Below are 24,372 nucleotides of genomic sequence, written 5' to 3' on the forward strand. Positions count from 1 at the left end.
TTGAGCTAAAATAACTTCCTCTCTGGACAGGAAGTGGTGTTTTATCAAGCCATTTTGAAAGAGGGATAATTCTTAGAGTATATAAAGCTCAGCTTAAGTATTAATCTTTTTAAAAACTACCCCCCACCAAGGGTAAAATGGTTTCTAAATAAAAGCAAAACCTCAACTTAATAAATTAAATTCAAGTCTTGCCTTCTTTAGGAAGCCTAAAAATTATCTAAGGACTAAGTTTAAGGGGGAATTTTCCATCCCAACTGGAAGAAAGGGGTACAACTCAAGAGCGCCTCCCTAGTGTTCAGTTGCATTAGGGCAAAAATTAATGTAACTAGTTTTTATTCAAGAATCTCAAATTTTCTTCGTACTTTCACAAAATTCTTTAACCCATTATATAACCTTGCCAAAACCTTACCCAAAATATTCTCATACCACACTGATTTGGGGCAAAACAATGTTCTTAAATTCAAGAGCATGGAACTACCATGAAAAAACAAACCCAAGAAACTCCACCTCCAAAACCAACACAACACATATATCTCAACCATTCCCTTGTATATCTAATCAAATTCTAAGTATATACCCATTTCAACAATGGTAAACTAATAACAATCTGTCATATCTGATGGAAAGTTATCAAAGTAATGTCACAGGGCAAATTCTCCTAAATATCAAAACCGTGAGATCTAAGGAAACAAATTTACTAATGCCAAAACCAAATTATTCAACACTTTCTCAACAAGCACCCCAAGAAAACATTCACACAACCAAAAAAAATCAAATCAACTTTCCTTACTCAACATTATTATCTGCCAGAACAATTGTCCTTCCCTCACTGAGAAATCCATTTTAGATCTATACCCAACAAAAGCAACAATGTCGCACCTAGGTAAATGTAAAATCCATAATCAAAACCCAGCTTCAATCCCATACTTTCTACAAGATAATTCTCTACCAAAATCAAAATCCAAAATCTCAATTTTGATTTATACAAACCAACCAACTCAAATCAGCCAATGAGAACAAATACTGCATATATATTGATCATCTACATGTATACCCTGCTATTTGACATTAATCACAAACATGGTATGATTAACACTTTCTCACCAAAAGAAAATTAAAGCTGCACTGTTACTTGTTCTCTGTATAACGGGAAAATTTAATCAACAATTCATTTGGTTTATCAAAAGCCTACTACACCCCGTAATAGTAACTGAAACTGATTTTAGTTATCAATGAATGAAACCAGTATTCACCTAGGATTCAAACATAAGTTATCTATGACATAGTGTGGTTCATTTATTCTAAATTCCTAAATTTACAGAGTAATAAAAATACAGTAATCAATCCTATTTCATAAAATCTATTGCAGACATTATTGACACCAAAATTTCAAGTCCTTTTGTGAATACCCTAAGGACCTCCCTACCCTCCCTTATAAATCCAACACCTCTTCACCTAATATTAAGACAATAGGAGGATTCAGTTGAATTTAAGTGTTCAGATATTCTGCAAGATGTTTTATTTATAATATTTAATAAGTATAGGTAAAAGGGACCTTTTCCATCAAAACAAAGTAAGTCAGAAAAATATTGTATCACTCATGCTGAATTTTGAGGCAAAAGGCATTTTGTTTTAAAAGTTCATTAAAATCTCACAGCAAATTAAACATTCTATTATTACCCACTGGTTAACCTATTTTGTAAGATGTTTCAAGAAAGCATAAAATAGCATTTTAACTGGACAACCATCTTTTAAAGCACAAATTTCCACAACTTTGTAAAAAGACAAATATTAACCAAGTAAAACATTTTCCAGTACACCATTTCCATTTTACCAGCTTTATTCAGTACACTTTACTGCTGGGCAACTGTAAAGGTCAAAGTGTTATTTAAGGCGACACCGAGTATTTAATGAAGCTTCAGCTTAAAAAAAAAAAGCCCAAACTGAGAAATTTTAAAGTGTTAGAAATTTTATTAAAGTTAACATTCCACAAGATCATACTCATACAGATCAAACTGCAAAAGATTCCAGGCATACAAACTATCATCTGTTAATGTGCCATCTTTCTTCTCCAAATGTCAAAAATGTTCTTAATGATACAAAGTCTCTAGAAAGTCAAATTCACTGTCCATTTGTGCTGGGTAAGAAACCTATATCTTCATTCATTTCATGAAATCCATGTTAAAAGAACCCTGTCTTGGTTGTATATTATCACAGCACTCTTGTATTAATCCATTTTTCTCAATTCCCCATAGTGGACTGCCATCTTGATTTCTCAGTGGTAGGGTCCATTTGAGACTCTTCAAGCTGACTGGGTGCTTGATGAAAACATTAAAAGAAAAAAAATGCTGTTGGAATATCAATAATCTTATTCCTTCAGAGAACATCCACCCACCTTGAAGATACTCTTACCATACACAAAGCTTTAATAATTTTATAACAGCTTTAAACTATAAAACTGTATTATATTAAAGTTGTATGTGCTGCACATACTTCTCAGTAAGAGAATCATGGCAAAACTGCACACCAGTAACAAAGTTCTTTTACTGTCACAGATACACAGTAACCATAAAAATGTGGCAGTGAAGAGTCAAATTTTTAATAGTTAAATGTAATGTTGTTATACTGTCTACATGAGAAGTGAAAACAAAAATTCAAATTCAAAAATCCTGGAAGGCTAAATTACAGCAACACTATGGATTCTAAATCTCAATGCAGAAAACTTTCCAAGCTTCTTCAAATAAAACTAAATATGGAAAAGAATCTTAAAGGATTAAAAAAAACCCAAAGCAGTGGATCATAGCAGTTTTCCAGTCCAACAGATCTTAATTAATTTTGCATAGATAACACAAATGGCCAATATAGATGTCACCATCTTTAGCTACATATACGAGAATGCAGGAAATAGGTAGCCACTAGAAAACAAAATGATCAGAAATGCAAAATATTTCCCTGCCTTATTTGATATTTGCCATAAAATGCTATCAGATTTCAAATTCAATACAAATATTCTCATTGCAAAAACATCAAATGTTCCTCATTGTTTTAAAAAAATTCATTGCTTAAATAATTTGAAGTAAGGAGATTAAAGGAAGCCAGGATATTTTACCATTAAATAAATGGTCCTGATTCATCATGATAAAACATAATTAGAAAAATAAGTTTTAACCCTGGTCTTCTTTATAAATTTTGCAGCTCTCCAACTAAATTTATAGCAATGAAGTCTGAGTGACTGACTAGGAGATTATTAAATATAAGGACATTTTTTGCTCATTAGATAGTTAGTACCTTGATTCCAAAACTACAATGAGGATTTGTCTATTATATACAATACAAAAATCTACTTAATAAACCATTTGATTAACCAAGAGACACCACCACTCATTAAAAAAAATACTGAAAATGAGCATCACAACATCAGTAATAAGCATCAAACGAAAGCTATTCCTCCCAAAACATTTTTTGCCGATTTCTCTCCAGCCTAAAAGGAGAACTAAAAATAACTCATTTATTCCCCATATCAGTAAAATATCTTCCACTTGTTCACTCCTTACAATTAAGGGACATATTTCTATATAGAAGTATAAAAATAAAAACACCATCATTCCTCTTGCAGAGTTAATTATAAACCAATTTCTCCCCATCTCTACTGTTACAATGCAGGATCAATCTCTCAATGAGTTGGGAATGCAAATACTATTATGATGAACAGTGACATTAATGCATTCATATCAAGCTAGTCATTTCAATGGCTATAGGTGCACTTTATTCAATCTAGTACATTAAGTGATAAACTCCGTGCTTTATATTCTTCTGCCACAAGAGGTAAAAAACTCATCGCAGACACTATAAGAAATTTCTTTTTAAAACGACATTTTTTAAAAAAATTTCAAAAGAAAGCCAAATGATATTAAAACCATATCAAAACTAATAAAATGCACCAGCTTGTGTGGCAAAAATAGAGACTAAAAAATACTAGCATATTGGTCGTGCTATCACATACACTGTCATATATTTAACATGGTAAAAAAAAAAAAAGGCGGGGGGAGGAGAAGAAAAAGAATGCTACAAGAAAGCCATGATCAATCTGCACTCCTATAAAGCCAATGAAAACCCAGAAGTAAGAATTCTGTTAATAAGCAAAAGTGCTCAAATATCAAAGCACCTAAAAGAACAGTAAAGGATTTAGGAATAAAATCCATTTATTTTCATGGAATTCCAATTTCTTGCAAAAATTAAATTTGCAAATAAGCAAAGTTAAAAAGTGAAAAAGAAAGCAGGCATGAGTTCTCTGACCCTGGAAATTTTCTGGGTAACAAAATCCAGTTCTTCATCTGTAACAGTAGTACCTACCTTACGTGGCAGTAGTAGTGAGGATTAAATGAGTTAGTACATTTATAGCTTTTACATTACCCGGTATATAGAAGGACCTCAATAAATAGACCTCCAATATACCACAGTAACCAAAGTACCTAAGGACCTACAAACTAACCTTAATGAATCAAAATAATTTATATTCCAGTGGCCATGGTATCTCTGAAAGCTCTAGGATCATGGGGTCAACTTGTAAAAGACAAAACACTTTCTGCTTTAAAGAGCATTTCATTTTGCATTAAAATAAGATCAGTACAGAAAACTGAGTAGGGTTTAGTATCTAAGCCCTACTACTCCACATCTTTCCAGATTTGTGAATTACTGGAAACATACTGCAGAGATGATGGTTTGATCTAGAATTCCATCATCAAACATACAAGCTTCAAGCTAATATTATGAAAAGTTAGGAGAATTTTTCCACTATGATGTTCACTATTTTATACCTCCTTTTTTAAAGAACAAATTGCTTGTTCTAAGATAATTTCCAAGAAGAAAAAACTTCTATGGTAAGAAGGTGATAAGTACCTGCTACTGCTTAAAATCCCCAAATACTATACATCCAGAAATTAAAAACATAAAATTGAGCAAGGAGGTCTTAAATTCTAATTCAGTAAATTTGTTCAAAAAAACACTGGGATATTGTAAAATGAGTTGTTATTTGAAATGCAAGCAAGTGATTCATTACTGGATGTGTTTAACAGGGGTTCAATTTCCTTACCTCTACTTCCCAGCAAACCCCCATTTTAATAGCAACAAAAAATGTGCGGGACAGGGAAAGAGTACAAGGAAAAAGATTAATGACTCTTAATTTTTTAAACAAGTGGCTCTAATAAATACTACAATTTGTTACTGTAAAACCAGTGGGACAAATGGGTACAAAATTACAATAAGCAGCAGAAATTGATGCTTACATGATGATCATTCTCATCGTGTAATTAAGCTTCTTGGTACTTATGATAATTTCAATCTTCGTATTGTCTTTAAATTTGAAAACATTTAATACTGACTTCACATATTTTGTCTTATTACCAAAAAAGCTTGACTCCTCAACAGGATTAAAACTTATTAACAAGTCTGGGTCCTAAATAAAGTGGGCATAAAAACTAACTACAAAAAACCCAGCCAGCTGTTCACAACATTGCTAAACTATGTTGTTCAACTATGCTAAGAAAGAGTCATCTTACTTAAGGTTTTTACAATCAAATCAAATCTTCCCCATTATCCCATTTGAGTTTAAAACTTGACTACATGTCCATGAAAGATTGAAAGTTGTGGTTTCTTGTAACTTTTACTGAGTCAAAGTTTTGGCATTCAAGCATATCTAAAATTAGTATTTAAAGCATTATAAATAATGAATTTCACTTTTTACTAGATTAGACCCAAAACACTAGTTGATAATGTTTAATAGCAAGTATATACAATAAATCAACAAGTATTTATTGAGCATCCACTATGTGCCAGGCAATCATTTTAAAATATAAGGCATGAAGTCAATAAATTACACTACATTAGTAAAGTTTTCATCTCTGCTCTCACCATCCCCCATCGAAAAAAAAAAAATATTCACTATTTTACAGGCTCTAGTAGCCATTTATACAATAGAAGTTGAAGTAGCAATTAGAAGCAAAGATTATCATCTAGAATCTAGATTCCCGAATGTGATTCAAAAAATTACTTTTATGAAACAACTACTAAATAATTATCATACCTAAAAAGTTCTGTCAATAATAAATGCTTTTGAGAATTCATCCAAATCCATTTCTACAGTCTTACCACTAACTCTTTCCCACTATTTCTCAGATGGGGAATTAGAAATTCCACAGTAGTAGTAGTAACCAAACCTTCTAATATCAAGGCAAAACCCCAGTATGAAGAAAAACTTTTTGTTGGCCTTTCAAGTTTAAGGAAAGCTCATAATTACTTCATTTATTTGAATTACTAACAATGAAATCCATTAAAAGTATGCTCTATTACCAAGAGAACCTAAGGGTTTCTGAGTTTTACACATGTGAAGTTGACAAAAAGGAAGGATCCAGGAAAAGAGTAGGCAAGGTTGCCTAACAGGAAAAAATACTAAGCATTTTATAGGGTTTGTGGCCATTAGCTATAGCTACTCTCAACTCTGTAGCCAGAGTTGGAAAGCAAACACAGATAATGTGTAAATGAAAGCGCATAGCTGTGTTCCAATAAAATTTTACTTATAAAAATAGGGGGGAGTTTACCAACACCCAGATCTAGGGTGCAGGGTTTTGTGGGGTTTTTTGGCCACACAGCGCATGCGCGATCTTAGTTCCCCTACCAGGGATCGAACCCATGCTCCCTGCAGTGGAAGCGTGGAGTCTTGACCGCTGGACCACCAGGGAAGTCCTAGGGTGCAGTATTAAAAGCATGTTCAAATGTAGGGTTTTTTCCATTTTAACTCTGCCTGAGCTTAAGTAAAAAAAAGTAGAAAATAATAAAAGGTTGGAGTAAATTAACGTGCAAGATTTTAATAATAAACTTCATATACATCTAACCATGCTGATTTCTGTACTGCTTTGAGCCTCACTAAATCCCTCTATATTTTTATAGACTCTGACTCAGTTACTCAAAATTTCTAAAGTCATATTTAAAATTAAAAAACAAATTAAACATGTAAATTGAGGAAAACTTACTAAATAAATTCTTCCACCAACATCTATTTTCGTTGTACTGGCCCCTTAGATAATTCAGCCTCAGGATTCATATTTCTGTAGAAATCAAAAAGAATATAATTGTATGTACAGAAAAAGACAAAAACAGATTTATTTGGAAACTTCAACATCTTAACAGGATCACTAGCCAGAAGACCGAGACATACATGTATTTATAAATACAGTCCAAGCAGAAAATCAAAAGTTCTGATCCAGAGGATCTTAAGTTTGGCTGTTCACAGGGCTCACCTGTAGAATAAAGTTACTATAAAAACACGTTATGTCTCAGGCCCCAAAAACTTCCTACGTAAAAATCTGGGCTCCCTAACAGGCAGTCATGGTTGCAAAACAGCTGTTTAACAGAGTCTACATCACTCCTTCCTTAACAGTACAGAACTATTTTATCTCTTGGTCCTTCAGCTAATCTGCTTTCCAGACTTCTAAAGGAAAGCTTCCATTACCAACCTGGCAAGGCCATGTTTCTCACTCTTCAATATTACTATATTATTTCATAATATCATGTACTTTAATCAACTCTATTCTAGGATAGAAACCTTAAGCATAATTTCAAATTTTTTTCTCTACTAATTATATTGACCTACACAACACTAACCCTTTCTAAAATATGTGCGTGATAAAAATTACTTTTTATCTGGTTACTGATAACCATTACTTTTCACTGGTTAGACTGAAATACCTCATAAACATGGAAGATGTTTCCTGTATCTCAAATAAATTGAATACAGGTATATACTTTTTCCAGTCACTCCTGTGCCGAAGTATGATTATAATAATCACAATAATAGGTAGAACTACCCAAAAAGCTTTGTTCAAAAGTTCAATATTAAAGTGTATCAATTTAAGGATTTTTAGAAAGCAAAAGTTTAGGATTTAAGCTAAAACTAAGCTACCTAAATGCTTTTTCCATGACCAAGGTTTCCAATTTTTCAAATTATAAAGCAAGTTCCTGAGTATCTTACCAAATTTAAATCCCTTTAATCGTTTTGACTAGTCATAAGCCAAGAAATAGTAAGATCTGCTTCAAGATTTCTTTCAAGAGCAAGGTGCTAAAATACCCTCCCAACAAGTTGATAAAATGAAGCAATTTACAAGAAACACAGCATTATTAAGCTTCCAAATTTAATCTGATCTTATAAAGGAGACAGTTACACCGAACAATGACAAAACCTAAATCAGTCAAGTAAAATAAATTGATTTAACCCCTAAGAGAAGGGCAGAAATGACTTAAGGAATCCCCACGAAAGAAATGTCTGAGGGAAACCCATCACATTAGTCTGACAACACGCTTATAAAAAGGCTACCTACCAGTACAAGTATGTGGCTCGGGGTGCTCACTGCATCAAAACCAGAGGACTTGGATCACACTTTGCACCACCACAAAAATTACTGACACCAATGTAATCTACCACTCGATCTCCTTACCAAAAATTGACAAAGTAGTACTCTGCCTTCCTTTAAAGGGGGGTAAGCCAAGTTCACCTTAAGCAGATTACAAAAGTTGATAATTTTGCTCATACTCCTATCTTTAATATTTTGCAGTATCGAGGATCCTCATTTAGTATGAAATTATAGGTATAATATAAATAACAACTTTGATTGCTGCTCATTTTATAATAAAAGGCAAAGACGACTTTAGTCAAGTCTTAATATTATCATTACTAGCCCATTTGTGCTTTTCTTAGATTTGGTTTTGTCACCTTTTAAAGTCCTTAAAACAATTTTTACATTTTAATTAAGAATAAAATCCAAGAGCACTGTGAAATATAAGAAACCACCCACAAAAATAAGGTACTAGTGATAAAGTCATTAACAGTCATAAGAAAACTCTGTCACAACTCATAAAGCATTAAAGTTAAGCAAAATATTTAGCTTGATAACCTAAATTAAAATGATTTTGACTACTATGTAATACACACATTAGGATATAATTGCTTTTTGGGAAATATTCAATTTCAAATAAGTGGTATAATTTCAAAAAACAAAGATTGTTTTCCAAAACACTGGATTATCTAGCTGTACACAATGTATAAATAAAACCGTTGTAGGAAACATGTTACTTGAAAGTTATGTAAACAATCAAATCGCATAGTTTTTATTTATAAAGTCCAGAATATCCCTGAATTTAAGTTGTAAAAGTTAATCATATGCAGAAATAAGTCAATTTGAAAATTAAAAGTTTGTACTGGCCCGCTCAATCTGGAAGGGAAAGGCAGTGGGTAAGATGAGGATATTTATCTTTGAAATATAGATTTCTTAAGGGAAATTATATAGCTTAGTCAAGCATGTAAGCTATAAATCATCATTTATACTCACAATGGTCAGCTGCAAATGTTACATTAAATACACTAATCTTTAAATTATTTAATAAAATAATTAGGAAAAAAATCAAAACAATGCTTTCACTGCAGCATTCTAAATCTTTGTTTTTTAAACACAATTTCACACCTTAACTGCTTTTTAAGATCAACTTTCCATTATGCCTGCATTTATACTATTTATTAATATTTTAGAACACCTAAAATTAGGAAAGTCAGGTACACTATCGCCCAGGTTTCATGTTATTCAAATAACTTCAACAAAGAAATAACATCCATGATTTGCAATGCAAAAATTACAAAAACTACTTTACAGTTTAAGAGAACTAGACACTCTATTTTTACCACACAATTCAGGAGCAAAAATGTATCTTAAGAAATTGGAAACTCCAAATACTTTATACAAATTAGGAGACTAAGGTCCACAGTGAATAAATCGTCTAGATTACAGGGCTAATTTACACTAGAAGCTGGGTCTCCTGACTGCTGAATCACAGTTATATTTTCCACTCTATCACACACCTCTCATTAATGCAGAAGATGGAGATGTCCTCAAATTAACATTTCTCCCCTTATGCCTCTCAACAAAGAAGAAAATCAGAGGAGAAAAGGTAAAATAATTGGTTGTCCGCAGTCCAAATTTTTAAATAATCAAGAAACTGAACAGTAAACGAAACTTGAAAGAAAATTTATATTCAAAATTACCTATTGCACATAATCCAACCTCTTATTATGTCGTAGTTCATGAAAACCTTTTGTTAACTATGGGGCATGGCTTCTTTCATTTCTGTGGAACTCCAGGGAATTTTTTAAACAGTTATTACCAATAATAACAAACGCAATGCAAGCCAATCACCAACTTGATCAGGTGACTTTTATGATTCAAGAATTCAAAATGCTAAAATCAAAACAAATATTTAAGTATTTATCACTTCAGTTCTTAAGCAGAAAATAGTAGTAAACTAAACAATGTATTTATGAAATACAGTAATTTAAAACAACAGTATCTTCAGTTATATTTGCCCCCATGTGTCCATTATTTCTGTCCACCAAAAATATTGCCAATTTTACAGGCTTGGCTCAGCAGCAGATTTCAAAACATTGACTCTATTATCATGAAGGTCGAAGTACATGTAGGTCTTTTTAAAATGTGACTTATAATCCTTTATCTTGTTGGTGATAAAAAGAAAACTACACTCCATTACATTAACTTAGGAGTTACTACAACACTTAAGTTATTTTTATAATTATTAATACTTGACTAAAAAAGATACAAATTTTCATTTAACATTTCTAATCTTCTTTAACCATTCGTTTTTTATTCTATGGGTTCAAATTACGCCTTTGGTAGGCCATTATAAATTACTGCCAATTTATACTTAAACTTAGGTTAAACTTCACATACATTTGTGTCTTAAGAGGCCCAATTCTCAATTTTTATAACAGTGCCCAACCTCATCTGAATGCCAACCTAATATCCTATCATTTACAAAGAGGAAACCCTAACCTTGGCATTTTTATGTTAAACGACCTTGGGATGAAAGACGTCTTAACTTTTTTATATGTTACATCTTTAAAACATTGTTAAAGGTCTAACATTTGGTTTTCTTTTGTACACTATAATAAACACAAATCTGATCAAACTGCAAAAGGGCTGAAAAGCAAAAAAAGCTAAAGCAAAAGCAATAAAAATATTACCTTTATCACCTATTTGAATCAACAGAATAAGCCAACACCAACGATGAATTTTCCACAAAAATTACAAGGACAAAGGTAAACCTGCCCTTACATTAATTAATTGTTTATTTGGCTATTTTTAAAACTTCCCAAGGTATCTCATTATATATTTCCTCTGATAAATCCCTTCCTAATATATACTGCTTGACAGTAACTTCCCCTTTCAGTGTTAAGAGTAAGAAGTAATTCCTGAAAATTCTGTACATATTTTTCTCATTCATGTATCTAATTTTAAGATGTCAAAATACCATACACATATTGAAATTATTTCTTCCTTTTATGCTTTAAAAAGACTAAGCTATAGATTAGAAGTCTCTTTAGTCACATTCTAGTTTCCTATAACTTATTTTTGCACCTGTATGGAAAAAAGACTCATAAAAACAGGTAAAATGAGTATTTTAAATCCTTTACATAATAACTAGAATATGAGAGGCTCTATTAAGTTTTTGAAATATACTTCTTTTAAGATAAATCATAAGATCTGCAAATACAAAATTCTAGGCCATTTCTAAAACGTAATCTGCATCACCAAAAAAATGGCTAAAGAATGTACATTTCAGATTGTAAAGATACGTAATTCTGATGACTCAACTACTGATTTAACCATAATTCTAAACCATTTAATTGAAAAATACTGAATGTCTCACTACTATGTAAATTACACGTATCAACTATTTTAACATTAACACAGAACTGCTTTGATGTAAGGAAAAGAATTTGATGGGTTTTTTCTTATCCCTTTTTCGAGATAAGGTCTACAGTTTATGTCGCACTGACAAACTTTAGTGATATTCTTCTGTTGGTAGCTATTAGATTTCAGATGTTGCATAAAAACATTTACTTACTTGCTATATAAAATACAGACTATCGCAAAGATTTCCTTTATCCTCAAGGATAAAATTCCACGGTCTCAGTCTTCAAAATGGCATACCTTTTGGGGGAAAAAAAACAATATTCTAAACAATTTATTGATGGAACCACCAATAGCCAAACACTAATATGTGTTTTAAAACTTTTTATTACATAGAAGAAAAAATAAAATCTATGCTCACAAAACCTGATTTTTAAAGCATTCTTTCCTAAAATCCATTAGTGTGAATAGCAACTAGCTTAAATCTCCCAAAAAATTTATTTCTTTAAATATTTATAAGATTTAAATTGTTTGCATAGTATATTAAATAGCAAAAAAGAAAAAGTGTATCTTTGGTTTATGGTTTTCCTCAAAGTATAATATTTTTTCTTGTTCCCAAAACTAAACAAAGGCTTAAAGGACCTTCAATATTTTAAACTATTCAAAAGGCACATTAAGTTACAATGGCTATGCAGATACACTTTTCATACAATGAAAAGGTTTAAAGATCTTGTAAAATTATTTCAGATACTTACTCATAATCACTATTCACTAAAAATATATATTATCAAAAAAAATAAAAACCTAATAAGTTTACTTTTATGTCAAAGTAATAAAAATTTACCCACTCTTACCTCAAATAAGAGCTGTATTTGTTCAGAACCATCATCAACCAAATATAATTTTAATCTTGTAAGTTACCTTTAAAAAAAAAAAGGAAGATGATTATCAATGTTTTGATTTTTAAACACTTTTGGCCAAAGTTTCACTGTGATGAAACAATGAGAAAATATTCCAGAGACAACGATCATTGGACAAATTCAAGAAATGGCTCATCGACACGCTACCTGTTAATTTTAAGGGTGCAGTTATTTATCTTAATATCTATCAGTCTTTATTTTCCTCATCTTTTGGTTGTATGAACAAACACTAGAGATTAAGGCATTGAGATTAAAAACAAAAAATTCACATCTTTGGACAGATTTAAGATTATGACCTTGTTTTCATTTTTATTCTTCTTTTGATGGCAAGCAATACACGAAAACAAAGGAAAAGTTTACCATTTTTAAAGACTGAAATCAACTTAAAATTTTCTTTACCATCTAGAAATACCTTTTACAATTATGAGCAATTAAAAATTAACTCCTCCAGGACAAATTAGTGAAGTTAAAATGGCCACTGGTTACTTTAAATTTTTAAACCACAAGTTATTTGATCCCACCAAGTGGGATATTAGCTTTGTCTTTAAAGCAAATCTAAAACATGTAGTATCTATGTCCTTTATTCAATTTCAAACTGGGGTCTAGAACATTTTCAGTCTCTCCCTTCCCCCATTTCTCATGTAAAAAGACCTTATGAGGTTAAACTGCTAGCAATTATTCTGCATTTCGCTATTCAAAAAAACTAGATTCAGAATATTAATTTCAAACGACTTGCAGTGCTCAAAAATTTCAGAAATGTTGATTTGAAAAACCAAATTGTTACTTAAACACCAAGAGTCTCTAAAATCAAGATATGCGCAACTGATGTAACGTGTAGCACTATATGAATGCTATTAGGAAAATAAAACAATGTCACTGACAAAAATATCCTCAGAAACACAGTCCATTACACCAGTATCTTTGATTTTATAAGTACTACGTAAATCTGCCCAACACTATTTTTACGTAGATCTGCACCTCTACACCACCAGAGCTACCGCAGGATGAAGACAAATATATTCTAAAATACACAAAGGTTTGTTCATTTGTGGTTTGTTCTTCAAATCACTAAACTCAAATTCCCTCTCAGACAATTTTTTTAAATTCCTAGACTATACAGAGGACTCTACAAGTTTTTTAAAAACCAAAATACACTATTAAAATACTGTTCCGTTTTGAGCATATCTGGATTTTTATGCATGCAACAAATGCAACAAATATGGCTCCTCTTCATCGCCCATTACCGAGCAGTCCTACTTTAATATTTACACTACGAGAAAGTAACTTCACAAAGAGATTTGGTGTCAGAATATTCCTTTGTAAAAGTTCTGTCGACCGTGGCTTGTGATAATACACATTATTTTTTTAAATCATCAAATGATGAACTTAAACTTTTAAAAGTCTATGAACTAACCCAAGTATGGTCTAACATTCAGGTGTGATAAGTTACAGATAACGGCTCCTTATGATCTTTTTAAAAGTAACGAGCAGTAGATTTAATCATTGTTCAAACATCAGAATGTCAAATAATCTTGGCGTAATTACTCAGTAAAATAAACTACCTTAATCAAACGTCATCGTCTAGCACCGTAATTAAAATCTATTTCCATTAAACAGCCTTGACGACATAGTAAACTTGTCTTCGTAATTTCTGAAATACCAGAAGCACTCCTCCAACTTGCATTTTTAAAAGACAACCTTAACATCAATAAAGGTTTGAACAAGCAGCAAGTACCTTCTCATCTGCAACACTGCAGCCGTTTTCAAAATCGGCTTTGAAAGAGTTAAAAGCCAACACCCAAAAGGAAAAAAAAAAAAACAAGTTTTATTTTTGTTGAAACGTAGTCAGGGTTCCATTGTTCTTTTAAATTCGAAAACGAAGATGAGTTCCCACCTCACCGGAAAGGGGTTAAAAAGCTCCCCCGTCGGACAACCTGAAAAGGATTTTTTTTTTTTTTACCCTAAATATCAAAATAACTCACCAGGACAGAAAGGGGCTCTCCTCGCGCAGTCCCCTTCAGGCTCCCGCCCGCGGTCACCGCCGCCGCCCCTTTCCCGGCGGGGCCGGTCCCGGCAACGAGGCCACCCCCCGCCCGGTCTTCAGCAGGGCCCCCGCGCCCCCAGCCCCGGGCCCCGCGGCGCTTCCCGCCCGGAGAGCCAGAGAGCGGCGCCTATGGGGCCGCTAGGGGAGAGCCGGCCGGCGAGGCCCGGCCCGCCGCCCCCTCCTGCTCGCGCGCTCAAGGACATTTTGCTTTTCCTCCCAAGGACAAAGGACAATAAAAGGAGCCGGGGAGCCACTCACCAGGTCCGAGCGCCGCGGTCGGCACCTCCTGGTCGCCCGCACCCGAGTCCCGCGCCGGGCCGCCCGCCCGAGCCTCCCGTCCTTACCGGGTCGAGCCGCCCGGGCCCCGGGGAGCCTCCGCGGCCGCTGCCGCAGCGGCGCTTTCCGCGTCGTGGGCCCGGCCGCCCCGGGCGCCTCTGCCGCGGGCTCCGACCCCGGCGCGCGGCCCGACTCGCCCCAGCCGCGGCCGCTTCGCTCCCAAGGGCCTGCGGGCCGCCCGGGCACAGGTCCCCGCCAGCCGGCGGGCCCCGCGGCCGCGGCGGAACGCCTGACAGCTCGAGGTGCTGCTGCTTCTCCGGCCATCTTGTGCCGTGTGTGTGTGGTGTCTCTCTCCCGTCTCCTCTCTCGGCTTTACTCCCTCCTCCTCCTCCCCCCCCGGCCCTCCTCCCCCCCGCCCCACACACCACACAACATGGCCTCTTTGCTGCGGCGGCAGCTGCTGCGACGGCAGCAGCCTCCGCCGCGTTCCTGCCCGCTCCCCTCCCCCATCCTCCCCGCCTCCCGCCCGCAGCCCCAGGTCGCAGTACGCATGCGCACTACCGCGCGCCCGCCGCGGCCATTGGTTCTGCGAGCTTCCTTCCACTCTTTCCCGGGAGCGGCCCCACGCACGCTCGCAGGCGTCTTCCTCCCGCCTAACAACCACCACTTCAATACTATTGGCTAATTCTGACCCCACCCCTTCAGCTGAGTCCCCGCGGATAGGCTGGTCTTAATGCCATTCACCTTCCGTAGGTGTTTCTGGTTTTCTTGAGGGATCCCAGCTGGCGATTGGCTGGTGATGGAACCTTTGGGTTTGGAGCTGGGCTGTTCTTTTGCACCTCGCAGTGCGGACCCCTCGGGGAAGGCTAGGGGGTTCCTGGAGCGGGGTAGGCCAGGCCAGTATTATTAGTACAGTGCCCTAGAGATAAGGGCTTCGCCCCTGGAAAAAGCTTGGAATTCGGTGTTTTCGACTTCAGATTTTTGTCTTCTTTTTTTAAAAAAAAGGAAAATGATTGACAGGATGACGAGCAAACAAGATGCAGGTTCATAGCCCTTGGGCAAGCAGCCATATCTGAGGAGCTATAGAACTCAAGATTTTTCTTCTAAACAACCAGTCCTTCCCTAAGGGTCACAGAGTTTGGGCCAGTTTTTTTAAACCAGCGCATCCCCCTAGCCCAATATCCGAATTGAAATGCCACTTATTTGAGGGTTTGTAAGCTTCTTGTTGCCTGTTCATGAGAGGCAGGCTATTAGTATGTCCGGTGTCCATCGGCATTATGAATCAGTATCTCATAATCCTGGTTGGGCCAGATTCCACCCTTTAGGGAGCGTTTGTTAAAGGGATAGTTTGAACCCGAACAATCATAGTCTACCTGCCAACCACCTTCTCCCAGAGAATCAGGCAAAACAAGCTTCGCTTCTTTTAAGCAAATCTCACCTTTTTTCTGTTGTTGTTTTCATTACTTTTTCCTACTTCAATCTAGAAGCAACTCTTGGCAGACCAAGGAATAACTGAAAACAACCTTCCTGAAATGGATGGGAAAAGAAAAAGTGGCTCTCTCCCAATACCAGCATTTTAGAAATCTTGCTCCTTTTGGGACCTGGTAAAAAGGAAACGAACGCTAGATGCTCTTAGTCTTAACGGATTTATTTGAGGGAAGGAGTCTTGGGGAAAGGTGAGCAACTCTGAAATTCTCTTGAGACCCTGTTCTTGGATTAGAATAAGAGAATGTTAAATACTCATGAGGCCTAGGAACTAGGTCTGGCCCCTTCTTTTCAAAATGACACAGTTGTTAATTAACTTGATTCAATACGGCATCAGCTACTTCGGGCAGAACTAGAACTAGAACCCAAGTCTCCTGACTCATAGATCTTGGGTTCCCTCTATGCAGACTGACCATCCTCCTTAGCAATATAATTTGAGCTTCAAGTGGACACACAAAAAGAATGCTTCTTGAATTGAAATTAAACTTTCTCCATTTAACTTCCAAGAGAATTCCCTTACACAATGTAGCTTTGAACATTGTAGACCTGCAACAGGCTGTTTTCTCTGAAACAGCCCCATCCTGAACCCTTTTTCCTCATTCATCCTGATGTGTTCTTGCTATGCTATTGTTCACCCCCTCTTTTCCCTTCCTATCACTACCTGAAATCCATCTATGATTCTGCTTGTCCAGATTCATCACCAAGTACCTCTATGCCAGCAAAACTGGCCTGAACAGGTCTTTATTAAAAATAGGTATGGCTAAAAAGAAATAATAATAATAGGTATGGCTGAAAAACATTGAGTTAGCTATGCGCCAGGCATTGTTCTAAGCCCTCATTGGTGGTTAACTCAGGTCATCACGCAACACCCCTGTGAGAGACTATTATTATCTCTGTGTATTATCTCTATTAGGAAGCTGAGGCACAAGGAGTTTAACTTGCCCAGGTTCACACTGCTAAGAAGTATTAGAACCAGGATGGAACCCAGTTGTCTGACTCCAGAACCGTTCCTTTCTGCCTCTTCCTTTTTTTTTTTTTTTTTTTGTGAAGACTGCCCCCTTGCCAGATAGGTTCAGTTGGATCTCCTGTTGTGGGGAGCTGTCTGATTTGCCAGCTGCTCCCTCCCCGACTTCGCTGAAGTCCTTCACCTTCAGAATCAGGCCTCCCTCCAACTGGGGAATATCAGACCCATACTAACTTAATCCCCAGACCTGGGTCCCACCCGATTGCTGTCAACCTCCTGGCATGCCACCTGGGAACCATCTATCTAGCTCTCTTGTTTTACTCCTTGTCTGATTGCGGGCCCCACAGTTCAACTGTGGAGTGACTCCCCTTTAAGAGATACACTTTGGGTGTCTTAGAGAAAACAGCTTTCTTCTCCCAAGCTTACATGCCACACAGCGCCTTCTTCAGAGAACGCCATTCTCTGCCACATTGAAACTTTTTTCCCTATCACACATGACAGTCATAATTTCTTTTGTCACATCTACACCATGTCTTTAGCCATCCTCGTTAAACCTAGACTAGCTCCATCCTAAATAAAAATAAATAAAAAGCACCTGACACCTGGTGGACCACATTCTGTCTCCACCACAGTTCTTTTTCATGCTAAGTGATCTGCCAATGAACCGAGAGGAGATCCCTCCCTCCCCCAGTCTCCGCGGGGTCCTATTACTGCTGTCTCTTTACCAGCGAAAATGAAGAGCACAGCCCTTAGCCTTGACTTAGAGGAAAGGTCTCTGCATGTGTGTGCTCTGAGTAGTTTTTTTTTTTAAGATCTTTTTGATGTGGATCATTTTTAAAGTCTTTATTGAATTTGTTACAATACTGCTTCTGTTTTCTGTTTTGGCTTTTTGGCCACAAGGCTCGAGGGATCCCAGCTCTCCGACTAGGGATCGAACCCACCCACCCCCCGCCGGCTGCCCCGCCCTCGACCCCCGCACTGGAAGTCGAAGTCTCAACCACTGGACCGCCAGGGAGGTCCCACTCTGAATATCTCTGTTCCTATTTAATCGTGCCCAAAAGAAAACCTGGATGGGCAGAGAATATTTCTGGAAGGATACTAGAATCTGTTTACACGTCTCACCTCTGAGGAGGCCTCAGAGGAGGCTGAGAATCGGGTGAAAAGGGCACTTTTCACTCTATACTGCTTTGTGACTTTTGAATTTTGAACCATGGGAATGTATTACCTTTTTAATGAAGAAAGAAAGAAAAGAAAAAACATAAACTAAATCTCCTAAGCTAAAAGCTGACACTCATTAGGTAACTTTAAAAAATTTTTATTGTGTCATTTGCTACACTAAACACCTGTAACTTTTTTTTTTTTGAAATAAAGGTCACACAACACTCAGTACCTACAGGGATGTGAACGGCCCCCGAAATGTCCCTGGTTGATGGTAAGGATCTCTGGTACATAAAATGGGCAGCAGCTCCCATCTCCCATGCACTGTGGCCTCACACACTGCAGAACAGAGCTTCCTGCCGTGCTCCCTGCTTCCCTGCAGCTCCCCAGGTCTGTTTCCCGTTTCTGTCCTCCTCTCCTCCTGTAGTAATTAAAGAAGAGCGAGCAGGATATGCTTTCCTCCCTGTTTCCTGTCCTAAGTGTCCACCTTTGCCTAGGGTGTCTCCCTGAGAGGTTCAGCCCAACGCATCGCGGAGGCTCAGCCGAAACCCAGGATGACCTTGACTCAAGTCAGAGACACAGTTTTCAAATACAGGCCTTTTCAGATGCCAGCAGCTCTGCTCCTGCTCTTTGCCGTTTCTCTTGCTGCTCATGCTCACATGACTTACATGCAGCCTCTCTTATTTCTGGATACACCCTGCTCCTTCTTCACACAGGGCAGTCTTTCTTTCTTTTTCCCAGGGTACATCACACACAGGGTTGAAACTCATTGGATACTCAAAATATTTCCAAACAGAGTTATTGAGTTTCTTCCATGTTCCAGGTACTATTTTAGAAGCTGGGAATGCTACGTGGACTGAGGTGTCTGCTCTTGTGGAGCTTATATTCTAATGGGGCAGAAGACCATACATAAGAAAATACCAGGTAGTGATAAGTGCTATGATGATGAAGGCCTAATTTCAGGTTGAGTGGTCAGGGAAGGCCTCTCTGAGGAGGTGACATTTAAGTTAAAGCAGGAAGGACACAAAGGAGGCAGCTATGTGTATATGTGCCTGCCAGTTCCAGGCTAAAGGTGGCAGATGGTATGCATGCAACTAATTTTGCTCCATCCCAAAACTTCACTAAACAGACTTCTTTTCCCTTTCTTTCTCCCTTCCTTCCTTCCTTCCTTCCTTTCTTTCTTTTCATAAACTCATTAGGAAAGGAAAGCAAGAGAAAAGAGCAACACAATTTCAGAAGCTGGAAAATAGATGGATGAATAGTAACTTAAAATTTAGCAGGCCTAGACAATATAAAACTCTTAGAGGAAAACATAGGCAGAACACTCTATGACATAAATCACAGCAAGATCCTTTTTGAACCACCTCCTAGAGAAATGGAAATAAAAACACAAATAAACAAATGGGACCTAATGAAACAAAAGCTTTTGCACAGCAAAGGAAACCATAAACAAGACAACCCTCAGAATGGGAGAAAATATTTGCAAATGAAGCAACTGACAAAGGATTAATCTCCAAAATATACAAGCAGCTCATGCAGCTCAATATCAAAAAAACAAACAACCCAATCCAAAAATGGGCAGAAGACTTAAATAGACATTTCTCCAAAGAAGATATAAAGATTGCCAACAAACACATGAAAGGATACTCAACATCACTAATCATTAGAGAAATGCAAATCAAAACTACAATGAGATGTCATCTCACACCAGTCAGAATGGCCATCATCAAAAAATCTACAAACAGTAAATGCTGGAGAGGGTGTGGAGAAAATGGAACCCTCTTGCACTGTTGGTGGGAAGGTAAATTGATACAGCCACTATGGAGAACAGTATGGATGTTCCTTAAAAAACTAAAACTAGAACTACCAGGGGCTTGCCTGGTGGCGCAGTGGTTGAGAGTCCGCCTGCCGATGCAGGGGGCACAGGTTCGTGCCCCGGTCCGGGAAGATCCCACGTGCCGAGGAGCGGCTGGGCCCATGAGCCATGGTCGCTGAGCCTGGGCGTCTGGAGCCTGTGCTCTGCAACGGGAGAGGCCACAACAGTGAGAGGCCCGCGTACCGCAAAAAAAAAAAAAATAGAACTACCATATGACCCAGCAATCCCACTACTGGGCATATACCCTGAGAAAACCATAATTCAAAAAGAGACATATACCACAATGTTCACTGCAGCACTATTTACAATAGCCAGGACATGGAAGCAACCTAAGTGTCCATCGACAGAGGAATGGATAAAGAAGATGTGGCACATATATACAATGGAATATTACTCAGCCATAAAAAGAAACGAAATTGAGTTATTTATAGTGATGTGGATGGGCTTAGAGCCCGTCATACAGAGTGAAGTAAGTCAGAAAGAGAAAAACAAATACCTTATGCTAACACATGTATATGGAATCTAAAAAAAAAAAAAAAAAATCGTTCTGATGAACCTAGGGTCAGGACAGGAATAAAGACACAGACATAGAAAATGGACCTGAGGACACAGGCAGGGGGAAGGGCAAGCTGGGACGAAGTCAGAGAGTAGCACTGACATATATACACTACCAAATGTAAAATAGCTAGTGGGAAGCAGCTGCATAGCACAGGGAGATCAGCTCAGTGCTTTGTGACCACCCTAGAGGGGTGGGATAGGGAGGGTGGGAGGGAGACGCAAGAGAGGAGAGATATGGGGATATATGTATATGTATAGCTGATTCATTTTGTTATATAGCAGAAACTAACACAACATTGTAAAGCAATTATTCTCCAATAAAGATGTTAAAAATAAAATTTTAAAAAAGTGTACAACTCAGGAAAAAAAAAAATTTAGCAGGCCTGAGAAAGCTGAGATCCAACCTGACTTACACTCAGAAGGCTCAGAAACCAGAACTGGGGACCACTGGGACTGAGGGTGGAGGGGAAGGCTAAAATAAGGAGAGCTGAGTGAAAGCAGTTTGAGAAGCAGTTAGATCCCACATCCCATCCCTGATCCCAGCAGAAGATTGGAGATTTATTCTGCAAGGACAGTCTCTGGTCTGAAGGATGTCAGGCACACGGAGAGCATAGGTACCACACTGGAGATGGGGGGATCCAGAGGCCAGATGCACAGCAAATTCGGCAACTCCAATTGTCTTGCCCCATTTGGCTCTTAGGATGCTGGCAATGTGACATTCACCTTTCAATCGGAGATTGGAAGACTTTTTCTTTTTTTTTCTTTTTTTTTTTTTTTTTGCAGTACGCAGGCCTCTCACTGCCGTGGCCTCTCCCGCTGCGGAGCACAGGCTCCGGACGCGCAGGCTCAGAAGCCATGGCTCACGGGCCCAGCCGCTCCGCGGCATGTGGGATCTTCCCGGACCGGGGCACGAACCCATGTCCCCCTGCATCGGCAGGCGGACTCTCAACCACTGTGCCACCAGGGAAGCCTGGAAGACTCTTTTTGAGGAATCTACTCAGTCTATGAGGAAGGCCCACAGGATCTGACACGGGGGCACCTTCTAACTCCTAACATGGTCCAACCAGGTCACCCTTCAGCGACGCTCAGGATCAATGTATCAGACACCTTTTGTGCACTGCCCCTAATTCTCTAGGCCTCACCTCTTACTCTACCCAGAGTTGCAGCCACTGTTCCATCAAGTTCCGTACAGCTTCCCAGAGCAAGTGGGATAGTTAGTTTCATGTGTCAATTTGACTGGCCACGGGTTGCCCAGATATTAACTATTATTTCTAGGTGTGACTGTGAGGGTATTTCTGGATGAGATTAGCATTTGAATTGGTAGACTGAGTAGAGCAGATATTGGGCTTCACCCAATCTGTTGAGAGACTGAGTAGAACAAAAAAGGCAGAAGAAGAGAGAATTCAGTCTCTCCACCTTAGAGTTTTTGAGCTGGGTCAGTGGTCTTCTCCTACACTCAGACTGAAACATACACCATTGGCTCTCCTGGTTCTCAGGCCTTTGGACTTGGACTACAACTACACAATTGGCTCTTCTGGTCTCCAGTTTGCAGATGGCAGATCATGGGACTTCTCAGCATAATCACATGAGCCAATTCCTTATAATATCTATATCTACACCTATCTCCTCCCTGAATCTTGCTTTCTGTCCCAAAGCAGCTTTAACGTCTATGTGGGTCTGCAGAACCACTCAGTATCAGCATTCAGGCCTGTGAACCCAGAAATTCAGGGACGATAACATCTGTGGGGCTACCTTTGAGGACAAAGTCTTCCCTCTTTCATCCCCTGAGTGGACAGTTTTGATACACATCCCACAAGACTCAGGATATCCCATGGACTGCAGCACCAGTCACTGCAGCGATGGCTAGCTGGATGACATATCTACACTTATACTGGCTTTCTCTCTGCTTTTTTCCCTTCCACTATCCCTCATTTCTGCTTCTTTGGATCACTTCCTAAATGAGCTTCCTTTGTGTAATTCTTGGACTCTGCTTTGGGAGAAACGTTGGCTAAGACACAACAAGGCCCAATACCACACTCAGAGCTTCCAAACAGCCTTTTAATCTGTGCTCTTAATCAGGAATAAATGGTTAATGGCAAACAACTAAAGAAAACTTCTCACATGAAAGATAAAGACCAAAACCAACAGGGAAAAAAATAATAATAACCTGAAGGAAAAACAGACGGTGAAGGGAAAAGACATCAAAAAATAAAATTTCTTAATCATCATTAGTATTTCAAAAAGAAAAGAGATGACATTGCATCCATGAAACAAGGAAAGAAATAATTCAAAGAACTCTTGGAAATCGAAAACATTATGACAGAAATGGAAAACTCAATAGAAAGAATAATAAAATTGGAGGAAACTCACGGAAAACAAAGCGTAAAGGACAGAGATGGACACTAGTAGAGAAAATTAGAGGATAAGTCATGTAGGTTCAACGTTTGAATAATAGAAACTCCAGAAAAAGAAAACAAAGATAAGGAATTGGAAAGAATTATCGACTAAATAGTTCAAGATTTCCCAGACTTGAAGGACACAATTTCCAGATGGAAAGGCTGATCAACAAACAAGACCAACAGATGAATTACACACACTGAGGCCCATCATTGTGAAATTCCAAAACATAGGAGGCAAAGAAAAGATTCTACAAGCTTCAAGGGGGAAAAAAGCCACATACAAAGGACCAGGAATCAACAGCTTCAGGCTTCTCAGTAACATCACTGGAATCAAGAAGATAGTGGGGCTTCCCTGGTGGCGCAGTGGTTGGGAGTCCGCCTGTCGATGCAGGAGACACGGGTTCGTGCCCCGGTCCGGGAGGATCCCACATGCCGCGGGGCGGCTGGGCCCGTGAGCCATGGCCACTGGACCTGCGCGTTTGGAGCCTGTGCTCCGCAACGGGAGAGGCCACAACAGTGACAGGCCCGCGTACCACAAAAAGAAAAGAAGGTAGTGAAGCAACATCTTTAAAATGCTGAGGGAAAATGAATTTCAACTTAAAATTCTATACTTAGCCAAATCATCTAGTAAATAGGAGGATAGGAGGAAGACAATTTTCATGCAAAATTTCAAAAACTTTCACCTCTCATGCATGCTTTCTCAAGGAGCTATTGGAAAACGGATTCCACAAGGGAGCAAACCAAGAAAGAGGAAGTCATAAGATAGAGGACAGAGGAGATTTATTGCAAAAGGCAGGCAAACAGAATCCTTGGGTGGATGGTACAGGGAGATTCCAGGCTGTGCTCCAGACGGCCACCAGTCAGAACTGGAGCAGTGTAACCCAAGAGACAGACATGACGATGGCTTCATCCGGATGCTGCCTGCCATTGTTCATAACCAGG

The 24,372-nt window shown here is 38.2% G+C and overlaps 1 long non-coding RNA gene across 1 annotated transcript; it reads right to left on the reverse strand.

The window, feature by feature from the left end:
- Positions 1-1,948: 1,948 nt before the first annotated feature.
- On the reverse strand, positions 1,949-15,165 carry LOC132524200 (uncharacterized). The gene is made up of 5 exons (XR_009541815.1): positions 14,973-15,165; positions 12,605-12,671; positions 11,965-12,050; positions 7,029-7,103; positions 1,949-2,348 (listed from the first exon to the last, which is right to left on the reverse strand). It is a non-coding gene; the product is annotated as an uncharacterized LOC132524200 (long non-coding RNA).
- Positions 15,166-24,372: the final 9,207 nt, after the last annotated feature.

Source organism: Lagenorhynchus albirostris, chromosome 1, assembly GCF_949774975.1.
Source record: "Lagenorhynchus albirostris chromosome 1, mLagAlb1.1, whole genome shotgun sequence".
Taxonomy (NCBI): Eukaryota; Metazoa; Chordata; class Mammalia; order Artiodactyla; family Delphinidae; genus Lagenorhynchus; species Lagenorhynchus albirostris.